This window comes from Erithacus rubecula (genome assembly GCF_903797595.1).
Source record: "Erithacus rubecula genome assembly, chromosome: 6".
NCBI classification, from domain to species: domain Eukaryota; kingdom Metazoa; phylum Chordata; class Aves; order Passeriformes; family Muscicapidae; genus Erithacus; species Erithacus rubecula.
In genome coordinates, this window is record NC_136688.1 from 42,627,392 (window position 1) to 42,648,373 (window position 20,982).

General features: G+C 36.3%; 1 protein-coding gene across 5 annotated transcripts in view; it reads left to right on the forward strand.

Moving 5' to 3' along the window:
- FLRT2 (fibronectin leucine rich transmembrane protein 2) overlaps positions 1 to 20,982 on the forward strand; it is a 57,921-nt gene that overhangs the window by 24,383 nt on the left and 12,556 nt on the right. The window contains exon 1 of one of the 5 annotated variants that reach the window (XM_079309910.1): positions 1,570 to 1,592. The exons of the other annotated variants lie outside the window; for them this stretch is intronic. The gene's annotated coding sequence lies outside the window, so the exon portion shown is untranslated. Of the gene's footprint in view, positions 1 to 1,569; positions 1,593 to 20,982 lie in introns of those variants that run through there. 5 annotated transcript variants of the gene reach the window in all.

Below are 20,982 nucleotides of genomic sequence, written 5' to 3' on the forward strand. Positions count from 1 at the left end.
TTTAATCTCCTCCTTCTAATACTGTGTGCCTTTCCAGCATTTACTTGCCAGGTTAGTTCTGATTAGTCTGCACATCTATCTCAGATACCAGTCTATGTTACTAAGCTATGTTTAAAAATATATTTTGCACATAATACTTTATATGCAGCATGTATTTCTGATTATAATTTTCAGCCTTTGCAGAATTTTCTTCTTCTCATTTGCTTTAATGAATTATGAAGTTATTGTAAGAAAACAGTAGCAATTTTTGACAATGTAGGATTAGTCTGTAACAATAGTAATATTATAATAACTTATTATCATAGCACAACAATGAAAATATAGACTGCAATGATTTAATCTAGATGTACTCCTTGAAAATGCCTAATATGAGAGTTTTTCATCCAGAGCAACTTGTAAGGATCCCAGAAGGGTACATTTGGACACTTAGAATAGGAGATTGAATGCCATTGACAGGAGATACAATTGTGGGTTTAAACACTGGGGTTTATTTCTAAAGCAACACATAGATACAAACAAAACAAGCATGCTCTGAGTGACAGATTTAATTATCTGTATTGCAGGGAAACAGATGAGATACATTTTTAAAACTCATTACAAATAAGTGAAATTATGTCTTAGGCTCAGGGTTAGAATTCTATTACTGTTTTCAGAGAGGATGACACTGAAAAATGCAAAGGCAGAGAGAAGAGCTAGTGGAAGCGTATATTTAAAAACTGATTATTTCTTCATCTGAGAATGCAGCAAGTGTTAAGAATGCATAAATTTCACCTGGGAAATTTGGAACAGTAAGTCCTGCAGTGTTCTTCACTAATTGAAGAAGATGTGAAAAGGAAGAAAAGTGATCAACTTTGTTAGTGTGGCTAGAGGTTCTTTGCCCTTCTCATAAGCAAGGATTTAAAACACATTTTGAGACAAATATTTAAAATATAATAATAATATTTAAAATAAAATATAAAATAAAATGGGTTGGAATACAATTTGCATTAGCCAGAGGTAGAGGGGGAGTCATGCTAGACTAGCCTGATAGCTATATTTAGCAAGATAACTGGTTTTCTTGAAGAAAATGTTAATGTACTTTTTCTGTCTGGACTTCAAAAGAACATCTGATCTGGTGAAATTCTGTAGCATGAGGAAGAAAGTTAGAGACCTAGAGACTGGAAACAAATTTTTAAGTGCATAACAACTAAAAGGAAGAGGGTTTAAAAATGCAGTAACTTGTCTCCATAAATAGTATTATTAGATTGCCTCTAGCCTTATCATTGGTGCTGACAATTATTAGCATATTCATTTAGAAATTCAGTATATTAGAAAAAAATTGACCAATGGTGCATATATAAGATAAATTCTCATGAGAGTACTACCATAATGTCTGAAAATTCTTTGACAGTTCTAAGAGAGAATTATGATGAAATTATTAAAATATTGAAACATTTTAAGTGTTGGTGCTTTTATATAATTACTTAACAAAAGGTTTAACTTGTAGGCTATGAGAACAACATCTGGGAAGGGAGACTTGAATGTGTGAGTCAAGGAAGGAAGGAAGGAAGGAAGGAAAGAGTAATATGCATGAAGTGAAGTATATCCAGTAGGTAATGAAATTTTTATTGTTAGTAATTGGAAGGGTTAATACTATTTGGAGCATTGAGGAGAGAATTAAAAGAAACCATGTTTGAACTGAGCAGGTACATAGAACAGCTGCTTTGATAACTAGAGGAATGAAGAGGCTGTTTTGCATGAGGGGACTGAAAGAGCTGGATTTAGTCTAGCAAAATAATAGCTGAGAAAAAGTATGATTGCCTTCTATAAATAAATGGGGGGTAGGGAGAAGACAAGTTATTTTTGCTAAAGGACAAGGTTACACAAGAACAAATGAATATAAACTAGCTATGAATGCCTTTATTCTGCAAATTCATAAAAAGGGTTTTAAGATGAAGCTCAAATGAGATGAATGGGATTATATGACATGATTATTTATGATAGCAGGGAATTGGATTCACTGACCCAGGATGCCTCCTCTAGTTCTACAGCATGTGCTTGTACAAATCACAGTTCTGTTCTCTGACTAGTAGATCACCTATTTCTGTGATTAGCTACTTCCTTTGCTGAGATATTTTAAAACTTTGATTTTTGTTTCCAACAGTGATGAAGCAGGAGAGTTGGGTTTAGATCCCCTCCCCCATACACAAACACTTATCCCTCTTTTTTAAGTGTATAAGAGAAGTAATATTATGCTTCTGCATTTTCCAGTATTTTTGGAAGGAAAACAGATCTGGGTGAGTGAAGGCAAAAATGTACATGAAAGGTAGATGGTAAGATTTCTGAGTAGGAATTATGTATGAGTAGGTATGAAGAGGTAAAGCAACCAGTTTTACACCACCGCATTTCAGATATGAGCACTAATACATACATGCAAGTTACACTTAATGTTGCTATAAAAAGTATTAGCAGTTATTTTGATTTAACACTAAAGAAGTGTTGTTTTGGTTTTTTTTTTTACAGACATACAGGAAATTCAAATATAGGGACGTATTTCTCTGTAAATTATCTTATGGTTAGTTCCACTGATTCCATAGAAATTTCTTGCTCTCTCAGATCACCAAACTGATTTTGTGAGTGACCTGATGCCTTGAAGTGTCACGTTTGCTTAAGGTGACCTAATTGGCTCAGGTGACTCAGGTGCATCTGCTCATCTTGGTTACTCACATTCCTTTCTTGATGACTTGGATAGACAGAATTATCTCTTCAGGAACATGCACTGTTGATAATTTGCCTAGAAGGGTATGTGTGTAAGTCTTGAAGAATTACCACTGTAGTCATTGGCTACGATGTTGCAAGAGCTTCTTAGCCAAAAGAAAATGGTAAGTGACTGATACAGTGCCATACAAAAAAAAAAAAAAACCCAACTCCTCAGTAGACAGAAAGTTTCTCTTTGGCTTTTATTTTGTTTTGAAAAACAAGTGCATACATCTTTGTAGTACAGTTGAGTGATTTGGGGAAGTGATAACAGAAAGAGGAAATTTTGGGAAGACTTAAATGCTAAATTTTTTATTCATCCACTGTGAGTTGTGAGGGCTGTTAGATGAAATGGTTCATCAGTCATAATGTTCAGAATTTCAGCTCTTCTCTGCTACTGAGCATGTGCTGGGTCTGACTGTGGTATTGTCAGGCACGCTAAGCAAATATTAAGGGGTCTGAGAGCAGCAATGCAGAAAAATTCAAACTTGTGTTGCATTATGCCCTGTCAGTCACAGTGAATGTGGCCTGACACAGCATGGTATTTATGCCCAGATGGTCTCAAGGGCTTAAAATTCTTAAAAGGAAAGTTTCTTGTGAGCTAGGTTATTAAGAGTTTCATCTGAATAAGGAATGAAGGTCGTGGCCCTTTAGAAACACAGTGTCCCAAGAGATTCCTATGTCTTTGTCAACTTAAAATGATGGCAAACACTGGCATCATATTCATTATATAGCAGGATTTGTATTAATAGCCACCACATAACAGCTGAAAAACATTCCTTTTCTATCTGGGCACGTCGCCTCAGTACATTAGCTAAGGTTCAGGAACAGAAGATGACAGGCTTTCATAGAGAATCATGCTGTTAAAATAACATTCTCTCCTGTGCCATAGCTTCTGGCACTGGAACCCACCATTCTGCTGTAAATTGCTGACATCAGAGTAGTACAGCATTAATATTATGACTTTAACCCTTTTGAAACCATTTCTCTGGGTAAGTCTCTATCATGTTTAGAAGGAAGTGTCATTCAGAAATTCCAGATAAACTCTCTGAACATCAATGTATTAATTTCAATATTAGTAGAGTGAGAAAGGGGGAAGAGGGGGACAGAGAGAAGCTGCTCCAATAGTGTTCTTGTTTTGTTTTGGTGATTGTAACTCCTTTCAATATATAAATCATAAATTGCAGTTGTTCTCTGTTTAATGTTATGCAACTTTTAAATTACATCTGTTACTGGGAAACATGGTCTTTGTAATTTTTTGTAGACATTTTGCTCTTTATTTCTTCTTTTGCTTTTTTATTCATAAAGAAATAATGTAACTATAGATATGACTGAATGCAAAATAAGAAGACAAAATGGACACCCAGTTAACCAAGGTTTCTTGATCTGCCAGAGGGAAAAAGCATTTGCAGTGTCAATTTACAAGTTGCAGATAAAATTCTTAACTTCACTACAGCGAAACAAGTAGAAACAAACTGTGACTAATGATTTAAATCAGTGCACAAGGGTTTTGAACATTTTTGGAAACAGGCATCACACAAATGCTAACCAAATGACACAAATGTTAACCAAATCTGAGTTTCTTAACAGAATCACAGTGTGAATTACAATTTTGAGAAGTCATTTACATATTAAAATAATACTCAAATTTAATTCCTCCTGTCCAACTCTGAGGAAGTTGAAGTCTTTTTCCTAGAACACATGGCAGATGTAATGTTCATTCATTTTGCCTGCCCTGCATAAGGACCCTGCTCTGCAGCAAAGCTCTTCCAGGTGTAGAAAATACTTTCTCACACCATATACTAGAGATTCCAAGCTCCACTGGGTCAGACTGCTTTCAATTCAACTTCTTTTCTGCCTTTCAAATAGCTATTTAATTTAAAATATATTTCTTTGCAGCATCTCTTGGTATAGAAATGATATCTTCTGACATTTGTTCGTCTATAGTAAAATCCTAAGGTGACAACATAGTAAAAATGTTTATTAGATTTTCTCCTGTGACAACCTTCACTGGCAGAAATTCTGTTATAAAGAGTTTGGCCCAAAAGTATTCTTGGTATAATTTAATTAAATCTAGCTTTCTGTTTACATCAAATTCTACTCATTTGTAGGGCGCCTGATTTCATATGGGATTTAACTTACAAGATGTGGGATAAGAGAACAGAGGTTATTAAAAGGTACAATAGCTTAGATAGCCAAAACTGGCATATTCATCCCTGAATGTGTCTCAGTTTTTTTTCCCCATGCACTTCCAGCATGACAAAACAGAGGAAAACTGAAAAAATGAACTTTTATGCTGTCAAATTGTGTTTAATATACAGCCAACTATAAGAACAGCTCATCTGCTTCAAAGTATTATTTTGAGATTTTTTTTTTCTCTGAGAAGTACAGAGCTGTTCATATGTATCTTCTTCCTTGTTGCCTTTGCTGAAGCAAGGACAGATAAATTTCTTCCCATTAAGCTAATTACCCACTAACAAAACAATCCACAGAGAGAAAGTATCACTTTGATTAATCCCTGGAAAATTATACTGTATCTTTCCAACCTGCACCATCATGGAGGCACATGTCACTATTTCTGGAGGTGATGATAGGCTAGTGAGCTTCCTAAGCTTCTTGGACTCCTGTCACTCCTCTTCACACCAGCTCTATTTTTATCTCCTCAGGACCCTGAATCCAACAACACCATTCCTCTGCAAACTACAAATTTCTGCAGTCTTTTTGTCATTGCAATTCCTGTAACTGTTTGATTTGTACTGATTTTTTTTATATATATATTTGTTAGATCTTGTTCCACCATCTTTTTAGTTTTTCACTAAATTATTAAGTGTAGATGTCTGCTGCAGGGCTTAGGGATTTAGCTAAAGGTTGTCATTAATGTTAGTGGGGGTCATACATAAATCTTTGTGCAGCATAGAGAAATTGTTTCCCTTCATATTTTTGGTGAAGGGTTATATGAGTGTGATCAGTTTTTCTTCGATACCATATTAAGAAGGTTAAGGATAAAGGCATTTAAACAACTTCTCATTTTGATACAGAGTAAAAAATTTACTACCTATATTTACTGCCTATATATTGTACTGTATTTTCCCATCTTGTCATATAAATGAGGAGAAAAGATTTAGTTTCAACGTTTTCAGTTATTAATTGTTGTAGTGCTGTTTTATCAGGCTGAAAGTCTTAAACAATGAATGTCTCTATTGAAAGAAGAAATACAACACAGGTGCTGTGGGAGTATGAGGGCCATGCTTTCATCCTCCTTTCACACATACATGTCATCATCTCATTCTGTCCCTCACCTTATCTCAGAAGGACCTTCTGGAGAATAGCTGGGTAGTTTCATCCCCATTACTGTTTGGGGAGTTTTGGTCTCACAGTTACTCCAAGCAGAAATTGTGGTTTTGGCTGTACCCAGTGATAGATGCACTGGAATCTAATTCATTATTTCACAGAGCTGCCATCAGCTGGTAACAGTTGTCGGGTCCAGCTGAGATTAATTTGAAATAATATGTGAAGTTGGAGCTGTTTTGTAGTCTATTTTCAAAGTTTTCAACCAAATAATTCCTCATATATTAATCTAATACCATATCTACAATCTGTGGTTTTTTTTCTGGACATTCTTTCCAATCCAAAATTTTATAGGCTGAAGCTAGGAGCAGGTCATGCAGAAATTCTTAAAGATCTGTCTGACTTTGATGTGGAAGCTAGGGCTAATTGCATTTGACCCTTACTGCTTTGTGGTGAATCTGAACTATCCTAGCTCTAAATCCTGATTATTTTCTATTTGTACCTCAAAAAGCCCTTGCGAAAATGAGAACTATGTGAAATTTTACAATTTTAAAATCATCTTTTTTCTCTAATTGTAATGACAAATAGAACTCTTGATATTCCCCAAAGCATCTTACCTCAGCCTTAATAATTTTTTTCCAGATTTACTAGATACTTAAAGCTATTGGTAACTATAAGACCTGAAGTAGGCAATGTGAATATGACCATGGCATGTGTTTTTTTCAGAATATATGTCCAGAATAATATATATTAATCCACATCTGTGTAAATCCAGATCCACCTTTACACCTCCCTGGCTCCTGGCTCCAGGGTGGTTGGTGGGAACGTGGCCAAGCAGAAGTGCAGTGGTTCTCTCTGTGAAAAACTGTGAGACTCATCAAAGTCAACTCTCAGAGTTCCCCAGTCCCAGATCAGTTGTAGGAGGATGCTGGTTTGCACGGGCACTGAAAACATCAGTCATCTCTAAATAGTACTCCAATCCAAATTGCAATTAAAATTTAATCATAGCAATACAGTACAAAGCTTTTTAATGTCATTGTTTCAGACCTTTTCACCAGAAAATATGCAGTGATGAAAAGTACATACTCTCAAGTGCTAAACATCTATAATCCCATTAGAAATCTTGTGGTTGCTCAAGATCTTTAAAACAAAGCTATTCACTTTTCTGCTTCAGCTAGTTGTTCTTTAGTGTTCATCTACCCTACAGAAATGTTTGGTGAATTGTTCATGTTTACAACATGCTTTTAAATGTAAAAGGGCATGTAAATCAAGTGTCACTGTGATACATGCACTGCTAACAGCTCTTAGTCTGAAAAACTTCCTGATCTCACTCAGAGCTTGCCTGCCATGTCTCTAAGCTTCATTAATTTTTGACAGTTCTTCCTGGGTTAAGATCTTATTTTCTTTGTGTAAACATGGTCTCTTAAGTGGTAGGTATAATAACTTGCCATTTAGAAAATATTCACATGTGAACATTATTAGGATTATATCCTTGAAAATGGGGAAGGTTGTTAAAATATTCAAGAAAGTATTCTAATGTAGTCCTAGCAATAGTTATCTCTATATTTTTGATCAATGTAACTACAGAACTTTATTTTTCACATCTAGAATCCTCATGTGGGTTTTGATGCAATAATTATAGTTGTAACTAATTGCAAATTCTATATTTAAGTTGGCTAGGAATTTCTTACAGAGGATTACAATGAGCTCTTCTTTCAGAAACTTCCATATTTCTCTTATTTACAGCAGAAATCTGATATTAGCTAAGAGATAACCCTGTGGTTTTTTTTCCCAAACAATTCAATTTCTGATTTGGTTGTGATACAAAGTGTTAAGCATTGTAATTTCTGTTCCCTTTTTAATATGATCAGAGATCCAGGGATTTACAAAGCTTTTGCAGCAACATTATGTTCAGTAGAGGTGTGAGGAGAGTACTGATTCTGCATTGGTATTGCTAGCATTGGTAGAAAAATACCAGAAGGAGCCTTGCAACCATTCACATTGGTTGTTTTGCCTACAATTGTAAGCTACAGGCCAGAAAATTAGTTTTAAAGCCCAGTTTAAGAAAACAGTTCTGGCAACACAAGTAATAGAGGGTTCACAACTAAGAGCAACTTCTTACTTGTGAATTTATTAAAGGAAACTCCTCATGTGGTCCCCTGTGTGAGTGTAGGAAGTAGAATGCTATCCACACTAGGAAAGACAGTAATGCCTTCTCTCCAAATATAAGTGGGGTGAGAAAATGGGTTAAAACACAAACCTGACAATATATTAACTGAAAGCATTTTTTTTCATCATTGTTGAGTGTGCACTTAAGAGACTGTGCTGCTCCAAGGAACACAGAAGAATGCTAAGGAAAAGAGGAAAAGGTGCATCCATTCTTTTTCATCCTCACAACTGTTGTCCAGCAGTCAATAGTGGAAACTGTCCCAAACCCAGAATTTTTTTATCTCAACAGAAGAGCAAATATATATACAATAGGAGACCATCAAAGCCTTTGAACCAAATACAATGCAATTTAATGTTTTCAGACCCATGTAGATGGTAACATACTAGATAATCAGGATTCTTATCACAAGTTTATCCTGTTTTTTTCTGTAGAACTTTGCTATTCTTTTTTGAGATATTTTTGATGTACAATTTATTTTATCTGTTGTATACATTTTTGCATTGATTCTAATTACAGAAGGGAAGTCTACTTGAAGATATTTTACTTGTAACCATAAAAGTTGTCTCATGATATGCTGCCAGTACTGCTTTGATACCTAGCCTTCTCAAACCTAGATTAATTTTAAAGGAACATTGAAACACATTTTATTAAAATCAGTAGGTCAAGAGAGCCTTTTCACATTTGGTCTTCAGCTGGGAAGTGTCTGCTAGATACTATTGTACTTACAGATGAAATCAGGACAGACCAAATGTTTTACAGGTTTTCTAATGTTCTTCACTATGCATTTGCTGGTCTTCATAGGGACTGGAGCATCATTACCTAATGTTTCTACTACACTTGAGAGGTGAGAAGTAATTTAGCACAGAAGTACATTTACTATAAGTGTTAAATGCTCTTGCTATCTCCTATGGGTAGAGCCTGGACATCCTTAGATCTGTTTATTTAGCAGAGAAGACCTTTCAAAAAAGATGGATTTATTTGCTATGTTTTTTAAACTGATGCTGTTTCAGAAAGATATTAGCACACTAAAGGAAATAAAATGTTCAGCTCACAAATCTAAAGGGAACTTGGAGCTGCTGAGACACAATTACTTTGATATTTAAGAGGGATAAAAAAACCCTTAGAAAATCTGTTTTGAAAAATTTAGAATGAAAGAAGTATTCAGTTTCTAAGCAAATACAGTTCTTTCAGAAATCCAAATGCCATTTAGTTTATGTAAGTCACAGGAGGGAGAGAAAATCAGTCAGAAGCCCGTCCATGCTTGCTGAAATCCACAGAAAACTCCTGGAATGGATTGTGCTTCACATTGGGGAGTGCAGAGATGAGGGTGGAAGAATGTAAAACAAGCGTGCAATAGAGAAAAAGGGAATGAAAAGGTGAAAATACAGACGTGTGTGTGTGAACTTAGGTCATTGTTACAGAATAGGGAAAAGAACATCCAGTACAGGGTTCCAGTTGAGTTCTTCCTTGGCATTATGCCAGTACCAAAGAGACCTTCATCAGGATGGAGGAATTGGTTTTTTGAGAAAGATGTGAGTAAAAGTAAAATAAAACAATGCCTGGAATGAGTTAAAGTTTTGGCTGATGTTAATTAGTGAGACTGCTTTTAATATGCAGTGGTGCTTTTATCTCTGCTTTCAATTAAATCAAGCCATGGAAGTGAGATTTTACACAGTGAAAGATGGTTCACTGCTTCACCAGATGAAACTTTAGGATAAATTTTCCTTTTGAAAAGTGAATTGCACCCTTAAATATCCCATGAAACTGATAGAATCCATTATCTTGTTTATTATTCAGTCTTTAAAAAATCCCTTGATGCAGCAATAATTGCTTTCCTGAATCAACTGAATTTATGTAAAACAAAGTTTCAGCTACTTTCTTGAAAATATTTCTCTCAAGTTTATTACACTAAATGTTGTTCAGAATAGTCCCAAGAAACCTGGAGAAAATTGCCTTTTTGCTACTTTTCCCTAACATGCTGAAACTATTCTCTTACAGTTTTATGTCCTTGTCATTCCACAAAGTATTAACTGTGTTTTTCTACTGAGCTGCCATTATTAGTGGTATAACTATTGCATAAGCTTCACAGCTACATATCTTGAATTATAAAGTGGGATGGAGAAATTAAGTCAATTCTATGTAGTTAGCAGAATATAGCACTATAAATGAGGATATTTGGTCCAGCTCTCCAGGCTCATTGACTTCAGTAATTCTCTGCTCATGGGCATAAAAATTCTCTCAAGGTCACACCCAAGGTTAAATCATGGGAACTTCAAAATGGGAAAAATACTTCTGAAAATAAAACAAAGGGCCTACTGAAACTAATGGGAAATTTTCCATTGACTTCAAAGGCAGTAGAATAGAATCAGAGCCATGAAACTTCATACATGGGAAAGGAATCCATGACTATGGTTTTGTAGTAGTTTCTCAAAATTTTACTTTTCTTATAGACCAAGTTTTTTTACCAATTTTAATAATTTCTGGCTTCCCTTGAATTAAAGAACATAGTCTTGTAGCCTAGTGCCAATAAACCTACTTCAAAAACAGAAAATATGAGAAATAGTGCATTATATAACTTGAATATTCACAATTAAACAGTAAAATAACTCACAGTAAAGTCTTTTTAACACTCTGCCAAAAGCATCAATGATAAGGATCAATATTGATTTTGTTGATAAATCATACAGATGACAGATTTTATAATGACATTAGCACATGACATTGGGAAGAAAGTTGCAGTGGGGAGTGTGGGGTCTTGGTTTTTTAGGGATTTTTGTTTTGTTATGTTTTATTTTGTTTTTTGCTGTGGTTTGGTTTGGTTTGGTTTAGTTTGGTATGATTTGGTTTAGTTTGGTTTGGGTTTTTTGGGTTTTTTTTAAGAGACATTCTCAAACTCCATTATCACATTGTGGCATCTGTTTTAAAAAAATAATATTTCTCCATAAATCTTAGATACGTTTAGGAAAAAACCTAAAAAGAAAAGAAAAAACCCCACAACCAAACCTTTGTAAGGTGCTAAGAATTATGCATCTCCTTTTTACTGATTTCTTCAAATGTGTGTTTGAAGACTTCATTTTGAAGTGTCAAAACGTTATGCAGTATGTTCTCAGCCAGACAAGCACAAAAAAATGGCCATTTTCCTCACAGAAGAATTTGGCCCTGGAAGCAGAAATTCCTGAAAATGGGAGAGCTATATTTGCATTCCTTTTTCCTTGGTTTTTGGGTGCATTTACATGAGTCTTGAGAAGGGTTGTAACAGTGAATAGTGAGATGTTGTGTTGAGTTTGTCTTACATAGCTTTCTCTGAGCATTTCCACCAGAAAATCAATCCTAGAAATTCTGAGCATTGGGCTTGAACCAAAAAGCTCTTCATGTGACTAATGTGATCAACTGCAATTGATGACACTTTCACTAATAATCCATCTCATAGCTGTAGTTTGCAGAAGATTTTAATGTGCAATTCAAAATCATACGTATGTTTTAGAAAATCATGTTTGAATCAAGAGCACTCCAGGAACAGAATAAAAGATTATTCTTTTTTCACTGTTGCAATTTTTTGTCTCCATTGGAGGTCCAAGATGGCTCATCCAATTAATAGTGTAAAGAGTTGCAAGAAGTGGTGAGAGACAGAAATATTATTTACCTTTGGCACTGAGTTGCCCACATGGTATAGTTGAATCAAGGAATTGGGTTAATCTGCAGCATTAGCAACATGAGATTAATCTTTTTTTTGCTCATGTAGTAAAAGCATTCCCATGAATTCTACCATGTCTCATTCAGGCCACATTAAAACCTGCATGTGTATAATCCAGGCACTCTGATCCATATGAGTCTCAATATTCCAGGTTCCTATTTATTTTTCTTTGTGCCACGCATTTTTGACATAGTATGTGCAACTATTCCTTCTGGCTTTCACTCTGCATTGTTATTCAAAAGCCAAGAATACAGATTCCCTCTGCAATTCAGAAAAGGCAGACTTGCAACTTTTCAGCATGTAAAAAAAGCCTTATGTCACCCACTGTCAGAGAGAACAAGGTAAAACCAGCATGGTCACTTTAATAGTTGGTGCTTAAAACTAAGATGGATTTGAATAGCTGCCTTGGCTTTCTGCAGTGTGTTTGTGCTGTTCTCTGCACAGCACTATAGTTTCCAATCTGTCTTAACCACAACATCAGGGGAAGCTGTGTGCTTGTTTCCCTGTATCCTTCCTTGTAAATCATACTGTCTATTTACATGCTTTCAAGAAACAAAAAAGAAAAAATCTGCAAGCGCTTTTATTAAATTGAGTTCCCTACTGTGACACCAGTCTTCTTCCCTCTACTTGCTTTGAATGACTCTGTCTGAGGTTGGTAGTAAAGGCTAAAAGGAAAAAAACAAACCAAAATAACAAAGCTGGAACAGTCAAACCTCAGGCCATTAAGGGCCGTGTCTTCAAAGCCATATGTCTAAGCAGAGAGGACATGTGGTTTTATTGATTGAATGCAGACTGAGAGACAGGAACTTGTAACTTTTAATTTTACTTGTGCTCCCATCTCACTTTGCAACCCTTAAGCAATTTTATTTAACTCTGCAGAAGATCTAGCATTGTCTTTTGTAGAGTCACAGCACCAGTCCCAAAAGCCAAGGCAGATTTTGACCACACTTTGAGTTGCACTCATTCTGGTCTGCTCCAAGGGGGCAAGAAGGCATCCTGAAGGTAGCTCAGAATAACCACCCAAGCTAGTGCAATTGTGTGTACTAAATCACACACTTATGTGTTATCCTCAAGCCTTGGCCTTACTCTCCTATATCCAGTATACTGGGTCTGATCCTGTATTTCTTAGAAAAGTCTGAGCAGTTTTAGATACCAGCTGTGCAGTTTCTGCAGTATCTGTATTTGAAATAAGGCTGTATGCAGTTCACAGCTGAACCCAGAACACACAGCCCCATGTCTCAGTTTCTCAGTCTACACTGAAAAATAAAAATGCTTTTTGAATTCCAGGAGGAGACCAATGATGCTTGTCGTGCCATGGCTTTGGAGGGATCTTTAGCAGACCCTGGGAGCAGAAGCAGCTGAAGCACATACTCTTGTGTCCCTGGAGAAAACAGGGAGGGATCACAGCAGGAAGAGCAAGGCGAAGGTCAGCTCCTAGCCAAGGCATTACCTTTCAGTGGAGAGCTGCTGTGAGAGCAGCAGTCTGGGCTCTGTGGCCCAGGATGTCATTCCAGGCCCATGTTTCCATGGTGTGCAGATAAACCAGGGAATTAGCTCTGCTCCTGCTGCCAGCCATCTGCTCAGAGCCATGGCCAGGGCTGCTGTTCCAGGACAGAGCTGGCAAACCCCAGACTGACACGAGTAAATGAGCACTAGGGTGAATAAAATTGACTGTAGCTGGTATTAGCAAAAAAAACTTCACAAAGCCAACACATAGCAATATGAAGCCTGACTTTTTATCCCTTATTTTGAGGAGGGAAATCAAAAACCTTAAATGTTAAAAAAAAAAAAATGAAGTCTGTGGTACTGCTCCAAACCCTGTTTCTTTGCCTGTTGCTCACAAGCAGCAGAGAACACTTTATCTTGTTAATTTTTGTTACCTTTGTAGTGAGATAACTGGGACATCCTACCCACACAACTTGATGGAGAATGCTTTTTTTAGGTTCTTAGCTTCATTTTACGTTTTATTATGCTTGGGAGAGATAGAGTTGTCATAAATATTTAAGTAGGAAGCCAGGTAGGATAATTGAATTAATCAGTCATATTTACTTAATGCTCCTATTGAGTTTAAGAAACACAGCCACTGGTGTTATGTCTGATTATAGGCTCTGACTTGCAACCTGATTTTACTGTGAACCTTAATATGCTTGTCATGTCTTTTATGGCATCTTCTCTTTGAACCAGTGGGTCCAGAAGTACTTAAGCTCATCTTCCCTGATATGCAAGACTTTGTGATTACAAATATGAGAATAAGGAATGCAAATGTAAATGCTAAGGGATGTCCAAGTCATTTCTTAGAAAAATTAATTACTTAATTGATTAAACAGCACTATTTAGAGGGGTATTCTATTTGTCATACATTAGAAGTATGGCCTTATTTTCCATCCTGTCTTTATCTACAGCTTCTAATTGTAAGGTAGTTTTCATCCAAAGAGCTTGTCAAGAAGTCAGTGTTTACTGAGAAGAGAGACTGAAGAGTGGAGGTTTTTTCTATCAGTGGAGTGGCATAGTCTCTCCAAGCTCCCCTTTTAGAGGCCTGTCTGACTGCTTCTGGCTCAGTATTTAATCAAAGATTTGGCGTCAGGAAAAAGAAACCATCACACAGACATTGCCTCCTCTTCACACACTTTGGACTCTATTTCTCCTAAGGAATAGCCCCAAGTTGCCACCTAATTTTTCACCATACTCATAGCCCATTCTAATGACTGATGGCTGGACACTGCTGTCCTAGTCTGAATTAGAAAGGAAGATGAGAAGGTGAAGAATGTTGTGTACAATGACAAGTGTGACTGTCCCTAGCAGATCCCAGGATATAATTATGCTTTAGGAATAAAGCAGTGTTTGAACTCTCATTGCTATGTTAGCATTCTGAGATGATGTTTACTGTGTCCTGCAGTACCTGATGGAAAAACTGACCTGACTCTCAGAGAGGAAGTCTGCAAATATAACATGGAAAGAAAATTATCTTCTGTGATCACAAATTTTTAGCTTCATTTTTTAAGAGAGAAAAAAAATAAACAATTATTGTTTGCTGTTACCAAGAATTTACTAAGTGCCAGTGCCACAGCTGTTGAGCGACCATCTCTGGATTTTATTTATTTATTTATTTATTTGTTTTAGGACATTCAAACAGAAGGAAAATAGTGATTGATTAGAAAAAAAGACTTCAAAAATTGTGATTGTTATTGCTTAGGTTAATAATGGCAGAGAGTAGTGGAAGTTTTTGGAGTATTCATCTACAAAAAGGGGACAGACATTGATCAGGATGGATGTTGATGTGTTATGGATGGAATCAAGCTCAGCAACAGAAGAAAAGATGTGTTTATCCTCTACTTTTGTTTCTTTTTATCACTATATTTATTCTGAAATTTTCTTTGTGATAAATGTCTAATTTAGAAAGGGAGACATTATTTAACTCTCCTTACACCAAAACACGAGTAAAGTTATGGATTCTATATATTAGTGGAAGATGAGGATATTTCTAAATATCTTACCTCAAAGGAGGTGAAGTGAGATGGTGAGCAAGTCTTTCTTCAAAGGATTGTGTTTGACAACCTTCCCAGCAGTCAAAAAGGAATCGACATAACCTAGAAAGTTCACAGACTTCATGTAGACTTTATACAGCAGCTGATTGGGTGACCTCTTTCACCAAAGTTTCACTGAGAAGAAAGATCTCATTTATATAACACAAAGAATACAAATGGAATTGAAAGAAAAAAAAACATTTGTATAAAAATTAAATAAATGAAAATTGCAGGTGTGCTTTAACTGAAACACTGGATTCAAAACAGTCTGAGTTTCAAGGCAATACAATTCTATATACAGACATTTTGGCTTGGGTTTTTCTTTATAGGAAAGGTGCAGAGGTCATTGAAGAAAAGAATATAAAACATGATAGGTTTCGATTTCTTCTATGGTCACTACTTGACTCTGTAAGGTTTCCAGTCCTCTAAAGCTAAAGCAGAACATTTCTATTTAGGGAACCAGAACTTAGACCTGAAAGCACATTTTTGCATCATCATTTTACCATTTTATTTTCTTATTTGCCTTAAAAACTCATGGCCTTAAAAGCAAAATAGACCATTGTTGCATTTGGAATGCTCCTGAGAATATATTATTTGGTCAGTTTAGATTTGATATTATATTTATGGTCATTAGGAACCATCCAGAATTTCAAAATGCAGAATTCAAGCTGTTTCAATGACTTTGAAGCTATCAGATACATTACAGGATGGCACCATATCTAATTTCTGTCTCACATACTCTGGAAATGTAATGGACAAGTCCATGCATGCTGCATTTCTGTTGTGCTCAGTTCCTAGTTCAGAACATAATATACAACTGATTAAAACAAGAAATTCTCAGCTAAGACAGACCAAGTCCATCAATCTCAGTGTTTTGACTCCAACAAAGACAAGAAATTTTTGGAGTTCTTTTTGCCATTCAGTTTCCCCCTGTACACATACAGAAGTGCCTGAAAGAGTGGAACTAAACATATCAAAGGATGCATTTTTTTCTCTTCTCTTTAAGGCAACCTATTTAAAGACCAACAAATTTTGGAACTGGTTCCTCAGAAATTTTCACTTCACTATCTTCTCTGTAAAGGAATATTTTTTGTTACCTCTTTTACAGATACCTTACTAATTTTTATGAATCTCTGGTCACTTGGTATTCAAAATATGATTTTTTAATGCAAGAATTTTCCTAATTCCATGCTTCTTGTGAGGGAGTGTGAGTCAGAAGCTTCCCAGGTGAAGACTGGTATTTGCATTTAATTTGCTGTGGGTACCTGTTCAAATCACCTCACATTTTCTTTTGTTCCAGTGCAGCCCAGTGATTTGTGGGAATTGAATTCAGAAAGTGACCAGAACAGCCACAGTGGAATTGTTTAAACATTGAGATGTGCTTAGTCAGTCTTATCACTGTAGAGTTACAGTAGTAGTTGGTTATTAGCAGTAATAATGAACACTATTGTTTTGACAAGATTTCCTCCTTCATATAAGTCCTAAGCAGAAGATTTGAATAATTTTTTAAAAGAGGGCAAATGCTTGAAATATTTTTGGTGAATATAGAAACAGATTTTTTTTATTTCTTGTGAATAGGATAGTTTTCTGTTTTACTGGAACAGAGGTGAGCAATATCTCCCAAGAGACTCAAAAGCCTTAAAGGTAGTTGCTGCCAGGGTGGGTTAGTTTGAGGATGTGTTTGGATAGAGCAAGTGGCAGCATGTCTGGTATAATACCATATGATGTATGGTATTAGGAAATGCAGTTTATTTTGATTCAAATAGGAAGTAAAATATTTCTAAAATAATTCTTTACAGTAAACAAACTCAACTGTTGTGGGCTAAACTCATATGAGTCTTATCTGTTGGTATAAATGTAACTTTTTTTTTTTTTTTGTTCTTTATTACTTCACACTACTTTTGGAGTTAAGGTCAGCTGTTTGCTGTAATGGGTCAGAGATGTCTAGATAGATTTGAAGTGAAATGTCTGACAAATTCTTGCCAAATTCAAACTGAAGGCATATGGGAGTGGTGGTGGGTGAAGCCTCAGATGACTTTCCCCATTCATAATTATTCTAATCGTCAGTGCCACTGTTGTCTAAGCTGTGTATTCTGCATAACACAACACAGATGCAGTAGCCCAAAGACAGAGGTGGAGTAAAAAGGGATTTTCACTATAAGAAAATTTCTTTTGTGTAATCAAAGCAACATCTGCAGTTACTCAAGTTCTCAAAATCCTTTTCCCAGGCTGCTTATAGGCTCTTCTGCCATCCATGTCTCCATAAAATACAGTATTTTGGTATTTTTCCTCATCTGCTCTGCTTCCATGTACACATGCATGTGTCCAGTGGATGCAATGAAATAGGAAGATGCAAGCCCATGCCTGCTGTTACACATGTAGCAATAACAGTATTTCTACGGCCATCAAAGTTGATTTGCTTTCAAGTTCCCTTAATTTATAACTTCCTATGAAAACAAGGAATATGTAGAGGTTAGAGCAGATGAGCAGAGGTAATATTACTGAAAATACCATGTATTGCATGTAAAGCTAACACTGTGTTTATACCCTGCATCAGTGGGTTGTGCTAACTGTACACTTTATTAGCAAAAGTATAAATAGAGAACCTGTGCATTTAGTATGTAAAATTTTGGTGTAGACATAAATCAAAATCCAAGATTTCCCATACTTACAAAGATATTTATATTAGGGACCTACCTCAGGTTTTAGTACAAAGAAAAACCCATCAGCAAATCCACAAATCCCAAAGCAGATCTGTATATGTAGTTCATTTAAAGTACCCAGAGGTCTGCATAAAAAACATGAGTGTCTTCTTATTTGATTCATGCAGTGACCTGAAAAAAAAAAGAGTGCTGGCAAACAGAAGAAAACAATAATTGCATTTTTGAGCAGGCATATTTCACTGCCTGTAGAATAGCCTAAAACTCTATCTCACTTTTTCTTTATATATTTCTCCCTCTGGCCCTCTCTCTGGTTTTATTGTGCACTGCCTCTCTGCCTTTCTGAACTCATTTGAGATGTCCAGTTTTGTATAAGCACAAAATGCTGATAATACTTTTGTGATTCCTTGCAATAACAGCTGTGCTGAAAAGCAGAACAAGGACACATACTGATAAGGACTCTGCTGCCTGGAGTGATTTGGCACATGTCAGGTGGAATTTGTGTTTGAGCTGAAGGCCAACTCCAGGCTTGTGCACCTCTTAGGACCCACTTAAAAGCTACTAAGAGGGTTTAAGTGGTTTGCAAGTTTCTTGTTGGCTGTCTGCACATGGCTAAAAATCACCCACTGTGGCAGAGGACTATGGTATTTGCTTTACTATTGGTATGTGTCATTTGTGGGCCTCCTGGCAATTTTGATCAACTGATGTAACACAGACAGACCTCAAAGGTAAAGGGGAGAAGTGGAAAAACAAAGCAGAATTGCTTTCTGAGTTCTTTTCCATCTTTGTCAGGGTTTGATCAACATAAAGACTTTGAACTTTACAGTTGAAATAAGCTTAGAAAAGTTCTTAAGTTCTTTTAGAAATGTTTTAGAGCAGTCATTAAGAAATATAATGATATAAGCTTCAGGATAGAGTACCAGGGCTTTATTCTATTCTGAGCTGCTTCTTCATAAATGCAAAAAGATGGCAGACTCTACTGTGTATCTACTCTGTGCACTGTGGACAAACTGAGACCTATTACAATTACTGTATCCTCCTTTCTCTGTTAATGGTCAGAACACTTGTGGTTTGGTATATTAGGTAACACTGTTCACACAGATTATTCAGTCCAACAGTCGTCAGCATGGGGCAAAAGAAAAATTGGCTGAAGCAACACATCCAGCTTCTGGAACTAATGTCCATTTGGCTCTGTTTTGTCTTTGAGCACCTTCTGTGTTGGCAGCATCTCTGCACCTTCAAGGAAATAGTGCAGCAGAAGGATGACTGAAAAGTGACTTAAATCATAGCTGCAGACGTAAACACCATTTCTTCTTCTGCTCTGTCTCTTCTTCCCCAGGGAACTGAGTTGCTGCCAGAAATTAAAGGCAGATAGTAGTTTCCTGGTTGATGTAAACTGTTGCAGTCAGTGTTTAAACGTGTAATCTGCTCCTTCATCCTGCAGGAGCAGCGCTCTGCTGGCTAGCACTGCCTGGATGTATTATTTTGTGATCCCTTAAGAGTTCTCCTGAGATTCTTGTGGTTTTAATTCCACATCTGCGAATCACTGGGTTATAAATGTCTATTTATTATTTCTAACTTGCTCTTATTTCTACTGGTACCTAAAACTGAAGCTGTCCCATGTTAAATTCTGCCCCATGCAGCTTTCTTTCCTCAAAGACTTTCAAGGTTAGATGGGAGATCTGAATGGCTCCTTGAGAAAGGTAGTAGTGTACCCTTTCACTGAATGAGAACCAAATCAGAGCAAAGTGCCAAAAAATTAGCTCTCTGTCAGGATCAAGACCTGGGGAGGATTCACATCCCCATTACTGCAAAGAAATTCTTTAATCCTATCATATTTTCTTCAATCCTTTTAATCCTCAGATGTATACATTCTTGGGATATGTGCTTGCCAGCAATATTAAAAAGACACAACAGGACTCTCTCACTGAAAACAGTAATTATCATAGAATTACTGGAATCTTAAATGACAATTAGCAAAAAATAAATGGCAGAACCAAACAAAAGTAAGTGAGGTAAAAAAAAAAAAACTATTAATGGTGTGTATCCTTGGTAAACTCTTCTCTCCTACTGCCTCTGGTGTTTCTTTCCTCTTTGTACTCAGAAAAATCACTGGGTTTACTGGTGTCCAGATAACCATTGTATGGATGTTTTTGTATAGCTATAAGACAGTTACAGTTGCAGCTATACCTTTAATGCTTAATATTGCTGATTTTTTTTCCCTGAGGATATGTGGGAGCACAAGTTGTTTCCTGTATGAAGTGCTGTGTCATATCTGATGCAGTGAGATTATTGCACTTTCTCCACCTGTGCATACAGAAAAGTGTAATTGGATCACTGGGAAAAGATAACAAATCCAGATCCCCAGGCTCTTGTCAGGCACTGTCGATGCTGAGATATTGTACAGTTGATAAATAATTCAGCTATTTAGCTGAACAGGGATTTCAGAGGCTTAGCTGTACATTCTTCATCCATCATTTTAATATCTTTCTCCTTTTCTGTAAACTGGCTATCTGGCAATGATTTAAGAATTTTGTTTGATAACTTCTATTTTGCCTGTTACAGGGACTGTGTCATGTAAGCAGGATTTGTTCTATATCTGGGGAATGTCTTTTGTTCACTGGCCCCATAAGTGAATACACCATACACGGCAGGTTCTCTGAAGCAGAAGTTAAGAGTGCAAACATCTCTATTAATCTTTCTTGATAGCTCCTTAGAAGTGTTTATGGAGTAGTTCTTAGAGCTGTGAAGGAGCAGCATGCTAAGTAATATTAAAATAGGAAGGAGAGATCTCCATCTGCTTTTGTTGGAAAGATAAACGTATGATGGCACTTTCAACTTTATTTATATTGAGGTGCCTGAGAATTTGAGGGGCAGCTCCTTCCATATTTTCTTTCCAGGCCATATGCT